At 43.0% G+C, this 23,715-nt stretch overlaps 1 protein-coding gene across 10 annotated transcripts in view; it reads right to left on the bottom strand.

The window, feature by feature from the left end:
* The window catches only part of LOC147748173 (E3 ubiquitin-protein ligase TRIM38-like), a 229,320-nt gene that overhangs the window by 6,264 nt on the left and 199,341 nt on the right, over positions 1 to 23,715 (bottom strand). The gene's annotated exons all lie outside the window — the stretch shown is intronic.

Genomic DNA, 23,715 nt, shown 5'->3' with positions numbered 1-23,715 from the left:
GAAAAGAAACGAAAAGATAGTTTAATTTAATATAGGTTTAACAGATATTGCTTATTTTTCCAGTAAATTACCATGTTCTGGTTATTCAGCAATCTAGTGCATCTAGTAGCAGTAAATCAACTACAATCCAGTGGCAACACCCAATACAGCTATATTCATGCCATTGCAGTGAAAGTAAATGTGGCCCTATAATACATGTTATTTAGTGCACCTGTACTAATAAACACACATTCATGCATTTATTGTAGAGTGCGAAGTTAAATTTGCTATTTAATACCACAGTTGAAGGAGCATGACATGTTTACTTTCTCACACCTTGCATATTTTCAGATTGAACCAATTCTCCTAATAATCAATGGCTCTTCAATATAATTTTATCATACTGCCCCAATTTAATTCAGTGCATCCTGGTTTTGGTTAAATATCTGTTTTTAAAGCAAATAAACATGCCAAAATGTCATGGCATAAAGCATATATGCAAATGTGGGAAATATGTCTAGATCAGTTGCTGGTTCTTCATTATTAGAATGCAACATCACTTACAATTGCGATGGTGAGCCCATAACCCCCCCCCCTCTGGTTTCAGGCAGTTCTCCCAAGTACCTTTTTATCCCCTTTAGGCACTACCCTTTTAACCACTGAAGGGAAATAATGCTACTAATACATCCTGTTCCAGCACACAAATCATTTCTCACGCCCAAAATAATATAAATAATGGGATGAGGAATGTGGAACTGGAGAAATTAAGGTTACCATTAAGTAATTTTGACATTACTTTCCTCATCCACATTCCTTGTTCCATTTCTTACAACTGCAGGAAATCAATAAAGTTCTAAAAAAAAGCAGCTCATGCCAAAACTCATGCTTCACAGATGTTTAATTTAAAATACATGAATCTCTCACACCCTACCTCCTATGGTACAATCTTTCAAACCAATAGTTTTGTGCTAAAATTGAATTCTGAACATTGTGCCAAATTCAAACAGTTTTGTTCAAAGGTAGATTGTGATGCCCAGGTAGCTGTACAAATAACCTGGACAGAAACACCCCCCACCCACACACTCTGCCCATGAGTCTGCCATCCCTCATCCAGAACGAGTTTGAATAGACACTGGTAACTTCTAGCCACCACTTAAATAGGAAATTGAAAAAACTTCATTGATCCAGCAATGCAAAGTAGAGATGTAGTATTTGTTTTCAAAATCTTCCTGGCCATAATTTACAAAACACATAAAATCACATTTCCTAAAATGAGCTGATGTAGCCAAATAGTAGCAGATCTGACCACATCAAGTAGACCAACTTGATTAAATTCAGAATCTGAAACCAGGGGCGTGGCTTGGCGCCCGGAGAGTATAGCGGCGCTCAGGTGGAGCTCTCCGGTGGGCTGGGCGGACATCGCGTTTCTCGAACTTATACGGCCATGCAGGAGACAAATTTGGACATGGGACGCACATGAGCATGCTCCAACACCATCTGCGACCTTGCTAATAAATCTCACGGAGCCTTTTTCGACAAAGTAAGTCTGGTCGGTGCTCCATTTTCATTGCTGCGCCATTTTTTTTTGTTTGTGCGGCTGCGCGTTTCTTCTTCTCCTCGTAAATTCGGCAGGGAAGGTGCTTCTATTTTATATTCGACTCGTTTACTGTCTGCATTTATTCAAAGGATGGGTCCTCTTGGCAACGATATTGGTTGAAAAACTTTCGAACTGTCTGCTGCTTCCTGAGGTACTTATTCTGCATTGTGAATGGCAGCTATTTCGCATATGTCGACTGTTATGACAGTGTGCTCTCCTTTTGCTTCAGTTTTAGTTCCAACATTTTAATTCCTGTCTTTTTCTGCCTCAATGGTTCCAGAAATAAGGAATATATGTCTTTTACAATGGAGGTTCATTACACGGTGATGCTTACCAGCTATTGGGTTCTTCTCTCACATATTTTTCTCTTCAGCCATTGCATCACAGTTTTTTATATTGTACAGCCTTGACTTTTTCGCTTCTTCATTTGGAGGACATTCTACACTGCCTTATTATTTGTTTTTGCTCTAATAAGTACTCACATTCTCCTCTACGCACACAGCGACCGCATTTGCATGTTGCTGGTTTGAATTTCTTCTCCTTGGCAGTTCATTCAAGCATAACCTATGTCTCAGTATGCTGTGCCTTCTATATATATGGTCACCAGGAAATGCTATGTGTGTGATTTATGGGCAGACTAAAAACAAATTCCTCCTCTTGCAAACCAAAACACGTGTTTGTTAAGAATTCAAGGATTTTCTCTGAATTTTCCAGATTTGAAGACTCCCAGCCATCTTCTTCTCAGAGCCTAGAGATTACAATGGATCCCTCTTCTGGTGTCTCAGGGAAATCTAACACCAAACGGCTAAAAAACGGCAAAAAAAGATCCTCCCTCACCACCCAAGTCAACCTCGCCAGTCTCTATGGAGCTCTTGTTGGAGGAAATCAGAGCTCTCCGACCCTTCATGGAAGAAACCAACGCCAAACTGCAAACTTTAATGGATAACTGGTCTCAATTGGAAACAAGGGTCTCCTCAGTGGAACAAAGTGTCTCTTCTCTACAAGAAACAAGTGTCAATGTATCTCATCTGCATTCCCAAGTCTCCTTGCTCCAAAGGCAAGTGGCGGACCTTGAGAATCGTAATAGACGGAACAATCTCCGTATTTATGGCCTAGGAGAGGGCATTGAAGGACCTTCTTCAAGTCATTTATTCCTAAATTGTTACACTTGCCTGAAGGCACGATGCTCAACATCCAACGCGCACATTGATTGGGCCAACCTCCTTTCCAATCCTCAACTTCACAACGTCCAAGAGGAATCATCTTATACTTCTTAGAATATACGGACTTACTGAAAGTGTTGTCAGCGGTTAAAGCCTCTATACGGACTTACTGAAAGTGTTATCAGCGGTTAAAGCCTCTCCACGAATCACTTGGTCGGGCACCTCTCTGTTCTTTGCACAAGACTATGCCAAGGCAACTACAAACCGACGTAAGGCATTTTTAAGCATGAGAGCTGATTTGCAGTCAATAGGGGCTCGATATGGTCTTTTCCACCCGTGTCTCTTCAAAGTTACTTATAACAATAGAACAATGACATATGAAGATTCTACACGTCTTCAAAGTTTAATAAATTCTCTTCAAACAAATACTATGGACTCTTCGGGACCCTCCTCTTCATTCACCACTTGAGAATGTATTATCCTTAGAATGGTTGTTTCAAACTTTGTTCTTTTTCCTAATGGTTCTTATTCCATGTTCTGAAGCTTTCAGTTTCTCATTTAGTTGCCAAACTTATTGTTATTACTAATTCAAATATTTCTTCGCATTTAGGTTTATTGTTCATGTTGGTTAACTTTGTTACTGTCCTTTCCAGTAATCCTTCTCATCAATAATTTTTTTTGTCTTTACAGATTTCATATCCTTGTTTTCGTTACGTGCTCCCGGCTCCTTGTTTGACTGATCCTGGGCTTGTCGCTTGCTCCATGTGGTTCCATCCCCCTCCTTGTGTTTTCCGGATTGCGTTTCCTTGATTTTCCCTTTTGTAGGTATGTTTTCCTTCTGTTTGCTTAACATGTTTGCGTTCCTACATGTTGTCCTCTTTCCCCCTCCCTAATTCTTCTTTCCAAATATTCTCCTACTTCCCTTTGTATCTTCGTTTTTTCTTCTATTTTTAGGTGTTGGTTTCTTCTTGCCTTCCTATGATCTTTTTCACTTTGATATCTTTGTTGGTCACTTTATTCATCTTTAATATATTTTTCATTTATCATTATTTGTTGGTTGATTTGGGCTTTCTTTTCTTCTTTCTTTTTCATTTTTCTGGACCGATGTGTTTCTAATAATATATGTCTTTAAGAGTCATTACTTGGAACGTTAAGGGTTTAAATTCCCCCATTAAGAGGCAAAGAATTCTATCACATTTAGCCAAACTAAATGTTGATTTTGCATTTCTACAAGAAACTCACCTTTCAGACTCAGAATCTCCAAAATTGAAGAGAGGTTGGGTAGGTGAGGTTTTTTATTCTCCAGGTGATGGCAAACATAATGGTGTGATGTTATTATGTCGCAAATCCCTCACATACTCTGCTTTCTCAGGAGTCTGATGCAAATGGCAGATGGTTAAACGTTAAATTATCTCTCAGAGGTGTTCCAATCTCTTTTCTGAATGTGTACGCCCCTACATATGGTGAACCCTCTTTTTGGCCTACGTATGTCAAACATCTCATCCGCTTAATGGACAATAATTTTATACTAGCAGGAGACTGCAATCGAATTTTTGATCCTTTTATTGATAGGATATCTAAAGTCACTTTTATTCCTAACAAACCTCACAAATGTTTTGTTCAGTCGGTTGAGCAACATAAACTTATTGATGCCTAGCGCTTTTGTAACCCGACCACTTAAGAATTTACTTTTTACTCTCCTTCCAACCAATCTCAGTCAAGGATTGATTATATTTTTGTCTCTCATAATATTGTGCAGACTCTTACTAATGCAGAGATTCGCCCCATTCTACTATCAGATCACGCTCCTGTCTCAATAAGTATTGAAATTTTACCTAAAGTTGAAGGCCCCAAAAGATGGCGTTTTAACAACGCTCTTCTCTTAGATCCAAAGTTTACCGCCTCCCTTATCAGTTTCTTTGATGAGTTCTTTGAGATAAATCAAACTCATTCCACCCCCTCCACCAACCTTTGGGATCCTTTTAAGGCTGCAGCAAGGGATTTTATAATTGGCTTTGTTGCAAAAAAATGAAAAGTTGCACGCAAATTCACTGGGGACCTCCTTAGGAAGATTAAGAGATTGGAGCACTCCTATTATACTTCGCATTCTAATGATTGTCTAACAGCCCTTATTGACGCCAAGATGCAATTTAACAAAAAATCTACAGAAGATGCTTCTTTGTTTTTGTTAAAATCTAGTATGAAATTTTATGGGGGTACAAATAAAGCGGGGAAAATCTTAGCTAATTATTTAAAAGTCAAACATAATAATCTAAATATTGAATCTGTTTTTGATGTAAATATTTTGAATGAATTCTCTCCCTTCTATAAAACGTTATACACCTCTGAAACCCAACCCACTACTCAATCCCTATCTCATTTTTTCTCTAGCATTCATAAACCTCAACATTTTTCACCCGATCTTTCTTCTTTAGAACTAGACTTAATACAGCAGAGTTATTTAAAGCACTTCAACATCTTCAAAAAGACAAAGCACCAGGACCAGACGGTTACACTGCCGAATTTTACCTCCATTTTTCTAAACTTGTATTGCCCAAGTTGTACTCTCTTATTGACTCTTTCATCACATTAGGCAGTTCCTCTGGCTCCTTCTCTGAAGCACACATATGCCTTATACCCAAAGAAGGAAAAGACCCCAAGCATTGCAAAAATTAAAGGCCCATTTCTTTGGTTAACATTGATTACAAAATGTTTGCTAAATCATTAGCGATACGATTGGACTCCTATTTACCAGACTTGTTGGGTAAGGAACAATCAGGGTTTGTTAAAGGGCGATTTATAACTGACAATACAGGACTCCTTTTAAGGATGTCCTATCCAAATCCTCACTCTTACAACAACCCCTTGCAGCAATTGCACTGGACGCTGAAAAAGCGTTTGATAGAGTTGAATGGACTGATTTGTTTTATACCCTCTAATGGTTTGGTTTTGGTCCTAAATGTATTTCTTTAATTTCCCTCCTATACTCCAATCCTCGTGCGGCGGTTTATGCCAACGGTTTAGTGTCTCCTTTTTTTGATTTGGGGAGAGGAGTATGGCAAGGATGTCCTTTATCCCCCTTTCTTTTTAACCTGGCCTTGGAACCTTTTCTCTCCAAATTACGTCAGAATCCCAATATTCATAGTTTTCATTCATTACATTCTCACGTTAAACTTGCAGCATACGCTGATGACATTTTACTCTTCCTGTCTAAGCCAAGTTATTCAATACCTGCCTTTCTAGCAGAAGTGAGTGAGTACTCCAAAATTTCTGGATACAAACTGAACAATGATAACTGAGATTCTACCTTCAACAAAATACACTTTTAAATCAGACTTTGACGTCTCTAATTTCACCTGGAGTCCTACTCACATTAAATATTTAGGTTTGCATGTCACCTCCTCAATTTCAGATACTGTATCACTTTGTATGAACAAATGCATTCAGAAGATTTCAGACTTGACTACCAGATGGCACCCTCTTTATTTATCTTGGTGGGGCCGCCTTGACACCATAAAGATGATGCTATCTCCTATAATTATATATACTATTTCTAATATCCCGGTTCCTATCCCCACTACATTTTTAAGAGGATTAACTCCACTCTTTTCTCCTTCTTATGGAATCACAAAAAGCCTCGAATGTCCCTTCTTCGATTAATTCGTCCCAAATCTGATGGTGGAGTTAACTTCCCAGATTTTCCGGCATATCAGAAAGCATTTCTCTTACATCAAGCCTCCCTTTGGTTACGAGGTCCCACACATGACTGCCCTTTATGGACGACAATTGAACGTTCATTCCTGTCCCCATTTTCCTTTGCTGAATATATTGTCTGATGTATTGAACCCTGCAAAGTATGCGAATATCTGTGCGAATGTGGCAGTACTACCCTTTGGTGGTGTCGGGAAATGTTCCTATTGATAAGTGTTAGCAGTGCATGGTACACTTGCTCTATACAAAAAATGATGACCATAATGCTGGTAACAAAACATGGTATCATAATCGGTTGTATCTTCATACAATTCCCTGTAAGAAAAGGCAGCAGACTGTTTTAAATCTGAAAGCATAGTATTTACAGTTTCAATGTCGCAATCAGTTCACGTTGTTATGACGTATGTGGTTTCAGGACCAAGTTCATAGATTGTACTGTAGAGCGTTCTGGGAGATAATGTCCGTTAAGAAGCAGAAAAAATCCAATCCAAATTAACAGGTATGCTACCCCTATTGCAAACCAACAGGGCAACCAAGGTGGCACAAAGTAAGTCTTTTTTGAGCAAAAGATAGAATTGTAGAAGTTTCTCTTTTTTTGAAATGGGTGGCGTTTGATCAGGTTCACTTGGATCTGAGGAGAAATCATCGAAGTTGATGAAGTATCTCTGTAGGTTTCGTAGAACTGGCAGATTTGTTGTTTGAAGGCACATTAATGTAGACCTCATTGTTGGCTGAATTGCAACTTGCATTGTTGTTTGTTCTTGCTGTTTTTTCAATTTAAACTGAAACGATTTGTGCTCCAAGATTTGGTACTCTTTCATTTTCTGTAGTGGAGTCTTGAAAGGTTATTAGTCTTTCCATTTAAACTTCCTGTATAGTAGCAAGTAGAGATCTGTGGCTACTCAGGACCCCACGCAGCATACTGTTGAGAATCGGCCACATGATACTATTTGAGCAGATCAATGGAGACAAATCTTTTCTCTTTTTTGCCGGCAAGAGGCGGAAGAAGTGCTGTTCTTGTTCGCACAAATGCCAGGACTGGTACAGGTGCTCTGTAAGATGGCCCGAAATTCTCTTCTGTACACAATCTTTTACCTGACTAGGACCCCAATCTGCGGGACCCAGGCAGGTCTTGTCGAAACTCGTTTCACTTTTCCAGTACCGGTGCGTTTGTGACTTGCACGTTGCTTTGTAACACATGGAATTCATTGAGTTCCTGTAAAACAGCTGGTTCTTCGGTTCAAATGGTTTTGCATCCGCCACTTTACTGGCGCAATCGAGATCAGGTATCCACATTCTTGTCTCAAACAGGATTTCATATGGGGGACGGCCTCCCAAGAATTTTCTTGGCATATTATTGAGTGCCTTCTGGACCCGGTATAGGTGATTGACCCAACTACCACCCACACCTAATACCCTAGTGGTTAAGGATTGCATTAGGTCCCGGTTTTTCCTCTCCTCCACCTAATTTTCCTCTGGATGGTAAGGAGAGGAGTACTGCAAAGCCACGCCCATACTTTCCATGTCTTCCTTGTAAGCCTGAGAGCTAAACACAGGGCCGCGATCGGAATGTAACGTGGCAATTGCGTATCTCCCGATCAAGACTTGCAAATCCTTTATAACAGTTTTTGCTTCAGCCGAGCGCTGGGGCCAAACCCATAGAAAGCTAGAGCATGAATCCACTACTACCAAGATGTACTTGTAATCCTTGTCTAAATTTAAGGGGCTACAGTGGTCCAAATAGACACATGGGAGAGGTCTGTCTTAAATCAGTAATGGTGTTTGTGGTGGCCTGTGGATGGTGGAACCCTTCATCTGCTGGCAAATAGCACACTTCAGGACATAGTCCTTTGTTTTATCAGCCCTGACCACCAGTAACTCTGCTTCAATAATAAGATTGTTGCAGTGACTCATGCGTTTGCAGAGCCCAGACCCTTGTGTGCAGCTAGAATTAAACCTAACCTGCGATCTTTGTTTAGAATTACTTTATACCCCACTCCTGGAATTTGAGCATGCAGTGTGTTTTGCGCATCAAACTTGTAGGAGTACTTGAGTGGAAAGTATTTTGGTGGGACGGCAGAGCTGTTCTTTGTGGCATTGATAGCTACTGGTATATCTCCGTTTATTCTTGTTTGTGAACGAGTGTTTGCAGCTACAGCAGCAGGTTGTACTGTCACCTTGGCAGCTTCATCAGCCAGTGAGTTCCCTTCAACGTACATGCCAACACGCCGATGACTTAAGGTGTGAATAACTTGAGCCCGTGGCAGGTATGCTTTCAGCTTTGCCACTTTTTCCATAGCAATTTATGTTTTATCGTGCCACCCGTGCCATCTTTAAACCCATGCTGGCCCCAGTAGTGAAGATATTCATTGTTAGATTGTACACAGTAAAATTAATCACACACGATCAGTGTGGGGAATTCCCAATCCATATACTGTAGTGCTAGTATCAGGGCTTTTAGTTCTGCCAGCTGCGCTGTACAATCTCCCAGAGATTGCGTAGTCGTATTGTTGGGATGGAATTTACCATCCCGCATACGACTTTTCACTATAACACACGCAGCGCTCTATTGCTGTTTACTTCAAATGGATGGTTGAGCAGAACCGTTCGTGTAAATGATGTATTCATACTGATCTAGAGGGAAGATTTCATTCGGGAGAGGGTATTCTTGTTCGTACTGCAGAAATGCTTGTGTTCTCAGTGTAGGATCATATCTATATTCTACATCTGTTGCAGTGAGAATTGGCCCATAGTAGCCAACGTGAATGCAATGCCTTTGCATTTGGAATGCTGGCTTTAGTTACCGATTCTAAAGTCGGTAACGGGGTTACAACAATGATGCGTTTCCCCTGTGCTAATGCTCTTTCTCTCCCTACAGCAGTCTGTACTGCCGTCAGTATTTTTTCAGTAGCTGCAAATCGATTTTCAGCATTAGTGTACAAATGAGATTTGTACGTGATTGGAACTGTCTCACCTTCATTGAACGTGATGTTGGTATACCCTGATAACCCATGGACGACCCGTATTACCAGGTTGCAGACGTTTACTTGTGCCTGCAAGTGTTTTGAAGCAGCTTGAACTGAGTGTCTTTATGTATTTGAGCCCACTTGTTCGCTGAGAAATCGGGTCCGATTACGCAGAAAGAGTCAAACCTTCCTATGACCTAGTCTTGAATGTATGTTCCGCCAAAATATAGAAATCCTAAAATGGATTGTGAAGTCTTTGGAGGCTGGATTAGCGCGTATGTTTCTAAAATAAAATTGGCGGACAGGCTTTTCCTTTCACTTGACAGCTCATATTCCAAAAATAGGATGCTGAGATGGGCAATTTTGGATTTTTTTAAGTTAAATTTGTAGCCCAAATTGGCAAACCAACAATTATGATGTTCATCTTGCACAAGTGTTCAAGTAATTCATCATCCGTCAGATAAATATCATCTATGTAGGGCACTGCCTTATCATCGCAAGTTTGTATAATAGCTCTGACACTCTTGCCGAGAACAGCCCGGGGCTGTTCTTATAACCTTGGGGCAGACAACAATATACATAATACAATACAATACAATATAATACAATACAATATATAAACAACAAGGCATCAAGTTGGACACCTCCCGGGTCCAACTTGATGCCAAGGTCACCTTGGTCCATCCACCCCAGCACCGACGGTCCTTTCTCCGAGACATACAGTTTGCAGTATGAGCAGCGTCCTTTGAATTCAAATTTGAGTGGTCTAAAACCCGCCATGTGTATTCGGTCACCATTGTACGATACTGGTCGTATGTCCAACCGCTTCAGCTCTGGGCCCAGGTGCGGCCTAAATTTTTCATCCCATACTGCTCGTTGCACTATTGTGTAGGGTGACCCCGAATCCGCCACTATGCTGATCGGTACTCCTCCAATGTGCATGTCCAGCACAGGTTTGCTTGATCTCTTGGTGTCCACACACATCACCTGGTCGTAGATGCACAGGACCGTGTCATCCTCTTCGTGATCGCTGTCCTCTCGGTCCTCTGGACCGTGGTCCACGAATTTCACTACACTCTTCGCCGTCTTCGTCCGACACACCTTCTCGTAGTGCCCCACGATCCCGCAGAACAGACATTTGGCGCGAAATGCCGGGCACTTCCTATCATGCGCTTCGTGAGATGTGCTGCCGCACCGATAACATGGGTTCCAGACTCCCTTCGCGTAGTTTCCAGGTGGTCCTGGGTTTCCTTGCCATTTGTTCTGGCCCTTCTGTGGTGTTCCCTTGATCCTGTTATCTCTCCTAGGTGCCTCCTCTTCAATTCTATTTACTATGGGTCTGGCTAGTGTTTCCTTTCTTGCGGCCTCTGCGCATCACCTCGCCAATTCTGCTTTTTGTACAATTGCCATTACCTCCTTCAGGGAGGAGTCTCCATTGGCCACAACTTTTCCTGCTCCCCTTTACTCGTCGTGTGCATCACTATCTGATCCTTTATAAATTCGTCATGGAAATTCACATACCTGCACGTGGACGCTAGTTTTCTGAGTGCGGCCACATATTCCTCGATCAACTCCCCTACTTCCTGCTTGCGTTGTTGGAAGTTGTATCGGTCAATTGAGACGCAGACGGCCGGTCTGTAATGTTCATTTAGTTCTTCTATCGCATGGGCATATACGTCATCGTCCGTATCCTATCTCTGTTTGGGTACCAGAGTCTTGAACTCCCTCAGCCCCTCCGGGCCTAAGTTGTGAAGCAGTATCCTCCTTCTCCTCTTGCTAGTGAATGGTTCTTCGTTCTCATCCTCTAGCACCTCTATATAGTTTGAGATGTAGTCTCTCCAGTCCTCCCACTTCATTAGGGGTTCGCCTGGTTTCGGTAGAAACTGCATGGGCGCCGTCGTGGAGGACGCTTGTGCACACATGGTTTTGCGCTTCTCTGTCGGTATCGTCTCGCCTTGTCCTTTGGGGCTCCCTGGTACATTATCAGCCCCTTCTCTTTTCGGGCTCAGTGGAGTGCTTTGGGCCTCACCGCCGCTGCTGCCCCCTGAAGTCGCCAGTGCTATGCCCAGCCGGTCTGTGGCCGGACGCGGTGGTCCTGCGTCTCTGCTCTGCGGTCCGCTACTGGCCGGGTCGCTGTATGCTCCAACCGCCCTACTGTTGTGGCCTCTTAGGTTCTGCCCCCTTCACCCTGCGTGCATGGGGTTGTCTATGTACAAGGCGCTCGCACCTAGTGTCTTTGTCTGTATTGTCCTTGCACTCTGCAGCACTGGGGGTCCAACCACGGCCCTACCGCGCTCTCTGTTGTCCTGGAACGTCGCCCGTAGTCCTTTCCAGCGTGCGCTATGAATGGTTGACTCTGCCCGGTCTGTGTCACCTGCACGAGGGTTCGTTGTGCATTTTCGTGTGGTTCCGTTTTTTTTTTTTCATCCGGTCCTCGTCGCCATTGTAATGTTATATTCTTCCCTCCATTGATGACATGACAATTCTGTGAGGTTACAATGCTTTTATTATAATTGTCTCAACAGAGAGCGCTGAGCCTGTGGCTTCTCCGGCTCCGGTACCTGAAATGAAGCTCCGCGCACTTAACCTAAAATGGCGGATCGGCGTGCTGCGTCATCACGCCGATCCAGGCACTAGAATGCTAACTCTACACAACCATGTACGTATCTTGTTTTCACATGTCCCGACCGAATCCTTAGAAAAAGTTGCAAGAGAGCCAGGAACCAGCACAGAGATGCCCTACTGGAAGATAATCCCAAAAGAGCCAGGAACCAGCACAGAGATGCCCTACTGGAAGATAATCCCAAAACAGGGTTGGAAAATGTACCACTCACATCCGTAACTACGTATAATACAGCATCCAATGCTGTAAGCTGATCTATCAGGAAACATTGGAAAGCAACAATCATGATTGGGAAAAACCTTTGTTCCCTTACAAATGTGCCAGGAGTTTAAAGGACTCCTTAGTTCACGCACGCCCACAAAACCACACGAGAAAGGAGGATCAAACGGTTCTCAACGCCTGGGGGCTTCCCCCTGTTACAGGTCACTTCCCCTGTGGTGGTTGTAGTGTGTGCCATCTGACTACTGCTACCAAATTCCTGGCTTTAGAACCAGGTAAACAATGGCTGCAACGTACCCTGTAATTTGACCAAGGTAATATATCTCATAAATTGCCCGTGCGGTCTCAGGTATGTGGGCATGACCTCAAGGAAGATAAACCAGCGAATTTGCGAGCACCGCAGCAACATCAGGTGCTGCAAAAACACCACCAAACTGACTGAACACTTTTTGCAACTGAACCACACCCCTAATGATCTCAGGTGGACAATCGTTGAGCAACCCCAACTTAGCCCTGGGGCACAACATGTGCTCTTTGAGAAAGAGCAACAATGGATTTATTGGATATCCACTCATCAAACCGGGCAAAATGATAACATACCTTGGGGTTCAGTGATGCAAAGCTAATTTATTTGAATAATAAATAGTCTCTGAACAGTGCATTAAGTGGAACTTTGGGCATATGTCCACACTATGATCTACCCCAACCATTTGCTACTTTGGGCAGCAAACTATGTCTTGTTAAATGTCCACACCACCACCCATTCGGAATTTATAAAACGGGACTTCCACCAGCGTCTACTTCACTTGACCTACATTAGCACACACTGGGTGTATGGCTGATGTGGAAACCAGAAAGTGCACTAAGTTACAGCGAAAGTTATTGAACATACTAATACGCTCTTTACGCTACCCTTCCAGATGCTCGTTCGTCTGTTAGGTCTTATTAAGTTTACCCATTTTATTTTCTAATTTGGGATTCCCATCAGAATCTATCACATTTGATTTGAACACTGTATGCACGGAGTACACCATCTGTCCCGGACATAGTTCATACATCGGGTCTCTTTAAAATTAGTTACACCCCAGTTCTAAACTATATGCCTTTTGCACTACTGTGCAAATTTTGTTTGTCCTTAATAAAGTTTTCTCTGAAACACACCATTGTATGAACGCATTCTAGTCTCTGCTGGTAGCTTTCATGTCACGTTCTCACGCTTATTCCGTAGTAACCACGTAACCTCTGAACGGCATGTCTAGCACGATCAGCGTCTACGCGGCAACATTTGGGCCGCGGACGACCGTAATGCAGGTCAAGAGAGGGACTTCTCCACAGTACTAGTTAGTGTGTGTACGTTTGTGAGTGTTTATCTGTGCCGTCACTTGAATTGACGGTGTCCCACCAGTTTAACAGAGTCTCTGCAATTTTTCTTGTTTAAAGATGCTGCATGGCAAACAAACCTCTGCCGCGGAACCCATGACGTGAAGCCATCTTAGTCTTCCCGCTTCGGTACACACTTCTTTCCGAAAGTGTGTAATGTTAAGGCAACGTTACTTAGTTAAGCCTTTTTAATTGAGGGATTTTCCATACGAACACAGACCCCGAGAGTGGAATATAAGTATAGTCTCTGCTCTCGCTAATGTTTAGCCTCCACTCATGTAGAACCAGAATACACTTACCGAGTTCACGGTGTTGGCTTACAAGGAACCTCTGGCATGACCAGGTAACAGAGGTTGTTCCACTAGTGTTTAATAAGTATGAGCACTGATGGGGCATTAGCTGATCCACAACATTGGGTTACTGAAGTAAACATACCTCATTAACAATAAGAGAAAACGTATAGCGACAGATGCTTTGTCTCTTGTTTATTTTTCTTTCAGAATAGGGCCCTTGGAAATCCCAGGAGCTCACGTTTGGTAAAACCGTGAGTTTTACTGCACACACTTACTCCTCAGGTTAGGGTACGCCTTAGCGTGCAAATACCGCCAGGGAGTTCTTGGTCCTGATGAAAGCTTAGCTAAATTAGCAATTACAAGCAGAAACACGTCGACTATCCCTTCACTTTAAATTTGGATATAATTGGCTCACTTTAAAAGCCATCACATGTCCGCTTCACTTGATTTTAATGATTGTAGGCTTCCCGGTTATTAAAATTAATTTTGGGCTAAGCTTGCCATCTTTTAGATTTGCACCACCCTTTGCACTGATGCACTGTCCAACAAAATCCTGCTCCACTGTAGTTTAGGCGTCGTAGCACACCAGGGAGGCACTCGGTCTCCCTGGTGGGAACCGGATGATGAAGCATGTCACCAACTAGGTTGGAGAGTGAGGGTCTTTTAAAAAACAGAGTTTTTTTCCTACGCGCTTGCCCCACCCTTGGTCATTCTGTTAACCTTAGTAATAGTTGTCACTCTTGTGGATTGATAGAACTTTGAATAAGATACCCAAGCCATAGCACCCTGGCGGTGGGTTGCGGACAAATACCTTATACTAAGAAGTCCTGCAGAACCGAACGTGCAAAATGGGCGTCCCTGCGGATCGGACTGTCCAGGCAGTAGGGCTTGACAAACGTGTGCAAAGATGCCCACATTGCCGCCTGACAGATGTCCAAGACTGGGACAACCCGAGTCAAGGCCATAGTTTCAGCCTTTTCCCTGGTGGAATGGGCCCTTACTCCCGCAGGGGGCTGCTTCCTAGCCAGGGCATAGAAGATCTTAAGCTAGAAAATGACCCAGTAAGAGATGGTCCTTTTTTGCATTTCCCTTCCCCTTCTTAGCTCCCACGTACCCCACATAGAGTTGCCCATCTACCTGAACTCTTTTGTGCGGTCAAGGTAGAAAGACAATGCTCTTTATGCGTCCGGATAGTGGAGACGTTGGGAGCAAAGAAGGTGGGCAGTGTGATGGATTGACCCAGATGGAATGGGGTACAACCTTTGGCAAAAATGAAGCCTGGGTGCAAAGCACCACTTTGTCATGAAAAGACATCATGTAGGGAGGTGTACAAGATAGCGCCTGCAACTCACTGGCAGATTTAATCGCCACTTAAAAGGATGTCTTTATGGTGAGCAGTCGGAGAGGACAGTTGTGTAAAGGCTCAAAGAGAGTACATATAAGATCGGTGAGGATCAAAATAAGGTCCCACTGTGGCATAACAAAGGGTGTGGGCGGAAACAAGTGAGCCAGCCCCTTCTGAAACCTATGTACAATTGGAGACATTAAGAGAGAGGGTTGGTCTGGCAGCCCCAAAAAAGCGGATAGAGCAGAAAGATAACCCTTGAGAGTTCAACACAGAGCCCTTCTCGGCAAGGGTTAAAATGAAACAGTGAAAAGAGATGCAGATAGAGGGTCAATAGACATTCATGTACCATATAATGCAAATTTCTACCAATGGCAGGCATATACAGTCTTAGTGGAGGGCCACCTGGCTGCGAAAATAATGTTAAACACTTTAGGAGGAAGATCAAAAGCCATCAACTGTCGCTGATCAATCTCCATGCTTGGAGGTGCAGAGTTGACAGGTTCGGGTGGAGGACCCTCCCCTGCTGCTGCAACAGAAGATCCTACCAAAGGGGCAGCCTGATCGGAGGACCAATGCGCATTTTCAGAAGCTCTGGATACCAGACTCTCCTCATCCAGTCCGGATCAACAAGAATGACTTGGACCCTGTCGTTCCTGATCTTCCTCAGAACCCTGGGCAGGAATGTTATGGGCGGAAAGGCACACAGAAGGCCCTAGCATCACTTGTGACAAGGCGTCGCCGAGCGATGGCCGCCTTGGAAACTCCAGTGTGCAATATTGCTGACACTGCACATTCTATTCGGAGGCAAACAAATATAACCAAGGTTCTCCCCACTGTTGAAAGAGACCTTGCGCCACCTCCGACTGGAGATGCCATTTGTGATCCGCTAGGCATCGACGGCTGAGTCCATCTGCCCTGGCTTGTAGAGAACCTGCTAGGTGTTGAATCACAAGGGGTATGCCCTGCTGTTTCAGCCATGTCCAGAGATGCACGGTCTCTAGACAAAGGGTCCACAACCGCACAAGCCCTGTTCGTTGCAGTCCCACTTGGCAGTGATGTTGTCGATGACACCCTCACCAACTTCCCCTTGACAGAGGGAAGAAATGCTTTCAATGTCCGCTGGAGTCCAGTGTCTCCTGATCTCCACCTCTCCCAGATGGTAAACATACATTTGTACGTGGTCATTACACCGCTTACCATTACTATGCAAGTGTTACAATGCATGCGCTGTAATAACACATAGCCATTTCTACGCATGTTATTACATTGCAAGCGCTGTAACAACGCAAGCATTGTAATGCAAGCCACATCGTTGTGAGGAAACTGAGGCGTTTCCTCACAACGACGTGCAGGGATCACCGCCCCTCTGATGACGCAGTAAGGAGGACATGAGGAGAGAGAGAGGTAAGGGGCTGTTTTTAGGGTTTAGGGTAGGGGAGGGTCGTGCAGGGGGTAGTCTTTTAGGATTAAGGGTAGTGTTGTGTTGGAGGTAGTGTTTTGGGGTTTAGGGTAGTGTTGGGGGGTCTTGCAGGGTAGTGTTGTAGTGCTGGGACAGGAATGGGGGTCGGGGAGGATTGTGCAGGGGGTAGTGTTTTAGAGTTTAGTGTAGTGTTGTGGTGTTTGTGTAGTGTAGGGTAGTGTTGTAGGGTTTAGGCTAGTGTTGGGGTGTCGTGCAGGGTAGTGTTGTAGTGTGGGGAGCGGACTAGGGGAAGGGTGAGGGTCGTGCAGGGAGGAGTGCTTTAGGGATTGGGTAGTGTTGTAATGTTTGTAGAGTGTAGGGTAGTGTTTTAGGGTTAAGGGTAGTGTTGGGGTTGTGCAGTGGAGTGTTTTGTTGTAGGGACAGGACTGGGGGTCGGGGGAGGGTTGTGCAGGGGCTAGTGTTTTAGGGTTTAGTGTAGTGTTGTGTAGTGTAGGGTAGGGGTTTAGAGTAGTGTTGGGGTGTCGAGCAGGGTAGTGTTTGGGTGTAGGGACAGGACTGGGGGTCGGGTGAGGGTTGTGCAGGGGGTAGTGTTTTCGGTTTTAGGGTAGTGTTGCGGTGTTGTGTAGTCTAGGGCAGTGGGTTAGGGTTTAGGGTAGTGTTGGGGTCGTGAAGGGTATTGTTTGGGAGTAGGAACAGGACTATGGTAGGGGCAGGGTCGTGCTAGGGGTAGTGATTTAGGTTAGTCTTGTGGTGTTTGAGTAGTGTAGGGTAGTGTAGTGTAGTGTTTGGTTAGTGTTTTTGAGTTTGTTATGTGTAGGGTAGTGTATTTGTATTTAGTGTAGTGTAGGGGGAAATGCCAGTTTTTATTACTACATTAGAAACAATTGGGTTACCCAGTTATGTACAGAACCTGGGGAATACTGCAATAAACGAACAATGGTTCTGCTACCTATCTTCTCCCGGAATGTGTTACTAATCGACTTAAGCCCCTATAATGGGCTATCCATTCAATGTGAAACATAATATTGCTTCCAAATAATTGGTTATCAATCCCAAAGAAGAGTTCTCCCAGATATGTCTAATAATCAAAAATTATTTGTATTGAAAATACAGTGTATACACACACATACAAAAATAACATATACATGTAAAAGTGAGTACATATATAAATCTCAGCACAATACAAACATTTACAGCGTGATAAAGATTTTTACATAAATATACAAACAAATCACATCACATTACAATATACATAAATAATAATGATCACATATAAAAATAACAACTTCGTATCACGTCCAATTCCTGATTGTTAGTCATGCCTTGTGCAGCACACATGGAAAAAGCAAAATGCCTTGTATTTGTACTCTTTAAAAAAAATCCATTTTGTGATTTATGTGTGTGCTGCATTAAGTAGCACACATGGAAGTGAGACAAATGGCATTTAAAGATTGTTTATCTCCAGGAAGGTCCCCCTCCTGAACATAAACAATATTTTCCCTGCACCCAGACACCCTTGCACTCTGGCGCAATGGTGTCTGTATTGGCGCTATACTGCTAAGTGTAGCGCCAGGCAGGGGAAACGCAAGGCTGCACCATATTGTTGTAAATATGGTGCAGCCTTCCGTTTCGGAAGTGGCAGAAAGAGAGGCTTTAACCCATGACTGCTAATGCCTCACTCCGCAACTTCCTTGAACATATGCCCCTCAGTTCTTTGATCTGCATGGTACACCTTTTTTGTAGCAGGCACATTAACTCTCTGTGCTGTGAGGGTGGCAGGAGTGCTCATGTGCGTGCACAGTGAGGTATGCAACAGTGTGAGAGTCGGGTAAGTGGAGTGACTGCAGGGTGACTGAGATGACCATATGAATTTGGGTGTGCATGTTAGTGCAGAGTAGGACTAATGAATGCATGGTTAGTGATGGGCTCGTTTAAGTGAGATTGCAGATTGAGCAGTGAGGGGGACAGGTGAGTGAAGTATCACATGAGTGCAGGGTGTGTAGTGTGCTTGTGTTGCTACAGGTTGAGGTACAGGGAAAACCGCGGAAGTGCATTGTGAGAGCAGAGTGATCACTGAGTGAGTGGTGAATGGTGTGAGTGCATGGGGGTCAGTATGAGGGAATTGTGATCGCTGAGAGTGCAGGGTGATCATGAAAGTGAAGGGCGAGAATGAAGAGCAAGTTGTCTGAATGCAGGGTGCATTCCCTGACACTTGCAGTAACTCAGCATGCTATTGATGCAGCGCAGGGTTTCAGATATGTTAAACTATTGCTATTGCAATTATGGCATTAACCAGGGATAGAGGGTGGAGGAAATAAATACTGGGCTGATCTTGCAACAAATTTCCAGTTTTATGATTAGGGTTGCCAGCTCATTATTTTGATGTCCCAGTTGGTACAAAAATAAGCAGTCACCTAAAGCTCTATTTTCAGCACTTATCTGTGCTACTCTGAACAGCAAATATAAATAGAGAGCACTTTAAATTGTGTTTTAGCGCTGCCTGAATGAAATGACTGATAATAAAAGGGAATAAAGACAGAAAAGTCACATCATAAATGAAAACATACTTCTTTATAACCCATATTTAGTGTCAAGAGAAGCAATTTGCAGGCTATTTAAACACCTGACTGGGATTTGTCTTTTGGCAACTTAAAGCCCTTTTAGCCCTGTGATCATTGTGCTCCTGCCAGTGTAATTTAAAAAGCAACATTGTCGCCTTTCTGCGAAGAGCTGTCCCTCCCTGGACGGGGTTAAATTCCTAGAGCTGAAATGCTTCAGCTGCAGTGGGAGGAAGGAAGCCTTCTCTGCTAAAACTGAAAGCAAGTAACAGACATTCATTTCATCTGCAGTGTGAGGCAAGGAGTCTCCTCTGCTCTGAAATAGTTGCTTTCAGTTTGAGAAAAGGGGGCTCCTTGCCTCCCACTGCAGCTAAAGCATTTCAGTTGTAGGAATTAACCAGGATAGCCCCCCCCCCCACAAACCCAGTGTGTGGCAGCCTGGATGAAACAGCTTCCTGTGCACACAGCCACGAGTATTTCACAGGTCTTTAAAAGACCTTTTTCTGTTAATGAGTCTTTAAAGGTTTTCAACCCTTCTTCGGGCCTGTGCAGCTCCACTCTGCCGTTTGTTTCTTCAGTAGAGGACAAAGGTGAGATTTACGGAGGAGTGTGCGCCCCCCCTGAGACGGTGTCGCGCCTCCCCCAGGGGGGCGCGCCCCACAGATTGAAGAACTCTGGTGTATGGGTACTATGCGTTGTGATGGTATGCGTTGTAATGCGTTGTAATGACATGCATTGTAGTGGTATGCGTTGTAGTGTCATGCCTTGTAATAGTTGCGTTGTGATGGCATGTGATGTAATGGATCTTGCGTTTTAAAAGTTTTGTTGTAATGGTAGTGCGTTGTAAAAGTTGCGTTGTAAAGGTTGTTTCCCGTTCAGACACACCACAGCTTTTCTATCTTGTTTAGGTTTAAGAAAGCGCCCTGTGCTTACTTCCCTTCCAGTCAAGTCTCATTTCTGTTTTTTTCTAGGTTAAGTAGATCTTCCGCAGGATATTTGAAGAATTGAGGATATTTTTCCTCTTTATGAAATTGTTCATAACATTATATTTCAATGCAAGAAATGAGGTCTATTAGCTTATTGCCAGCCATTTTCAGCAGACACAGTTTGGAGGTCAAAAGTGGGCTCTCTAGGCTTACCCTAGGGGTGATGTATATGCATTAAAAAGTAAGGTTGGTGTCTGGCAAAAGGTTTGTTTTGCCAAGTCGAAATGGTAGTTCAAAACTGCACACACAGGCTCCAATGGAAGACCTTGATATGGTTAAAGTGCTGCTAATGTGCGTGGCACAAGCAATGTGGCAGGCTCACCAATAACATTTAATTTCAGGCCCTCAGCAGAGGTATTGCTACCTTACTAAGGACTTACAAGTAAATTAAATATGAAAGTTGAGTATAACCAAATTTGATAATGAGAGCACCAGCACTTTAGCACACTGGTTAGCAGTGGTAAAGTGGGCAGAGTACTAAAGTTGAAAAAACAAGTCAGCAAAACAGGAGGTTGAAGGCAAAGATGTTAGGGTGAAAAACCATAACAAGAATGCCAGGTTCAGCAGAAACATCTCTCTGGTTAGTGGCAAAAAGGACAGTGCAAACCATTTTACCATCCAGCTATTTTCACCCAGTACTTGATAGGCATGAATGGCGTTTTCCCAGAGGCGTGAAACAAGCATTTCTCCTCTACTGGAGGATTAAGGTCCTCGGAGATGACCCCCCGCACTGCCCCCCGACAGTGCAAGTGCCCAACGCACAGCTCAGGAGCCTGCGGCCGGTGCTATTAAATGTCGGAGTGTAAACCTAAATTCACCTCAGGCCTCTTAAATCCACTACTCGGCACTCCCTGCACCTTCATGTCATTCTTGCTGATCCCTGCTTTTAACATTTGTGAAAGTATTTCCGACTTACTCTTTCTCCTCCTCCTTTCCTGTTTGTTTATTTTTCCCTTTCTTGCTCTCGGTCAATGTCAGATGAGTAAAAATAAGTGTTGTTCCCCAAAACGTTAGGATAGGCTGTTTCTCCACATTATCTCTCCTGCAGGGCCTTGGGGCTAAGTTTGCGCTCTATGAATCTAATATTCATTCATTCATTCACACCCACCACAAGCATTTGAGTAGTTAAAGATATCAAACCACCGATGATAGAAGGAGCGAAACCTCATTTGCATTGGGACCACCCCTTGCACGAGGTCAATCTGTGTAGGCGGTAAACCGGCTGTGGCCTGCCCCAAGATAATTTTAGCAATGGTAGATGCCTCTGCTGTGGCCTACCAGGCCTTATGTAATGGGCTTGCTAACTCATTTGTGCTTCCCCACGTTTCTCTAATGAGGCTCAATGACATTTGTGCAGGAACGTTTATTCTCAAGGAAGAAAAATAACCCTACCCAGAAAAAGATATTTACGCAGAACAAACAAATTATGACTAACATGCAAAATGAAACAGATATACACATTAAAGCATGCTTACTTAAAAAACATAAGCTTTGAAAAATTATATGTGGGATGAAGTACCCCGACTGCATGTAATAGGTGTAATGCAACTCAGAGACATTCCATGGCCATAGAGTAATGAGATAAAACAATCAATCAAAGGAACTGGCTTATGACCAAACCGAATAAAGTGTTTATTTTGGATGGTTGGTACTCAAAGGAGCATTAAGCAGAAGAAAATGTATAGAATTAGTTTTAGTTCATGAAACTAAAAAACATACAAATTCTTCTAAAATAAACTTATGAGGAACACCTCTAATTAGTGACAATGAAAGGCTTAAAGTCACAAATAATTGCTTCCAATTTCTATAAATCATACACACAACTGTTGATCCATATTTCAAAGGCATTATAAGCAGGATGTTTACTGCCTTATTAGGCAAAGGCAACATTATTCCAGTCTCCTACGTATTTTTTTTTTTTAAAGTGCAAAACTAAACACAGTTATTGCTTAAAATGAATGCCAGACACTTAGCACAATAGTTTGAAGATATTTTGAAGATAGATTGTACAACGCTAAATAGAGAGTATAAGAATGGAATATTTCACTATAGCGGACAATATTAGGGCAGTATATCACTAGCCAAATTTGCCCACTGAGGGAGGGGTACTGCTTTTACCAGCTTTATGGAGGAAAAGGCAGAAAGTGATTCTAATGACTGGCTGAGACACGAGGCAAGAATTTAATGGCTCAGAATAGATCACCTGTCATATCTGAACACAGAAACAAAGTTTTTTGTTTTCTTTGGTGAAGGTCCCAATTTTTGCCTCAAAAATCTCATACATTTTCCAAGTTGGAACTTACCATTGCAAAGTTGTTTTCCTCATAATTGGATAATTTTCAATATATACCAAGATCATATTTATTATAAATGAACAAAACAAATAGAAAAATGGGAAATGTGTGCAGAGATCCCCTTGAAACCTTGCTGCTGTTTCTTTACAATGCACAATGGCAATGAGTAGGACACTGGCCTTCATTTGAACGGGCTAGCATTTTAGCGCATTAAGAAAGCTTGGATAAATACAAACTCAGCCGGATTTGTTGTTTCCCGCTCTGCAATATAACCTCCATTTCAAATCCCACAGATCTAAATGGGGCTAATGGAGTGATACTGCATGTCTTTCTGGACACTGCAGTTTTTCCACATTCAAATTTTGCCAAGTTTTGCCCATCAAACCTTTTGTAGGAAAAATTGGCACCCCTGAATCAGGTGAAAACGTCTATTGCGTGAACACTGGACAGCAAAACTATCAGTTTTACATGTGGTAGGACCCCAACATCTTTCTTTTTAGGATACACCAAGTGTACTGGGCCAGCAGTCATCTCTGTATGTTGTAAGAAACTTCAGTCATGGAAATTCCCTTCAAGATACAAAATGTTTTGTTGACATCACCATTAGTTTTGACAGCCATACACCAAACTTTTTTGGATTATTTTTAGTTGTAAACCAAAACAACTAATGACCCCCACACCCTGGGATTTCTTTTTATGGGTGTGTGCATATTTTATTTCTCTCACCACCAGATTTTCCATGGTGGCTAATGGATAGAGAAATAAAATATCAAACTGCCAACTCTAAATAGGTGGGTAGTGTGATGGCTTTATTCTGAAGGCTCTGCATCAGGCTGTCAGAAGTGGCTTTCAATCGGCTGAGCCAAACAGGACTCCATTAGCAGACATCAGATGGAATGGAGTACCCAGACCACCAAACTCCGAATCACCCACTTAGAGCCATGTACAACAATTCCCAAAATGCCTAGGGCAGCGAAAGTGACAGCACATAACTAACCTTTGATTCAATGACAATGAGATCACAGGGAATAACATCATATGGACTGGGTCCTTCTAGGATGTGATTTCACATGACCTTATTCCTGATGACATCACAATAACTTATATTTCTGAAACTAAGGGCATCTTAAGTACACAATTATAGAACACCAGAACAGTTAGATAAATGTACATAAGGT

Source organism: Lissotriton vulgaris, chromosome 1_1 (assembly GCF_964263255.1).
Source record: "Lissotriton vulgaris chromosome 1_1, aLisVul1.2, whole genome shotgun sequence".
NCBI classification, from domain to species: Eukaryota; Metazoa; Chordata; class Amphibia; order Caudata; family Salamandridae; genus Lissotriton; species Lissotriton vulgaris.
Note: the sequence above shows the minus strand (reverse complement) of the source record. Positions and strands in the feature narration are given on the sequence as shown.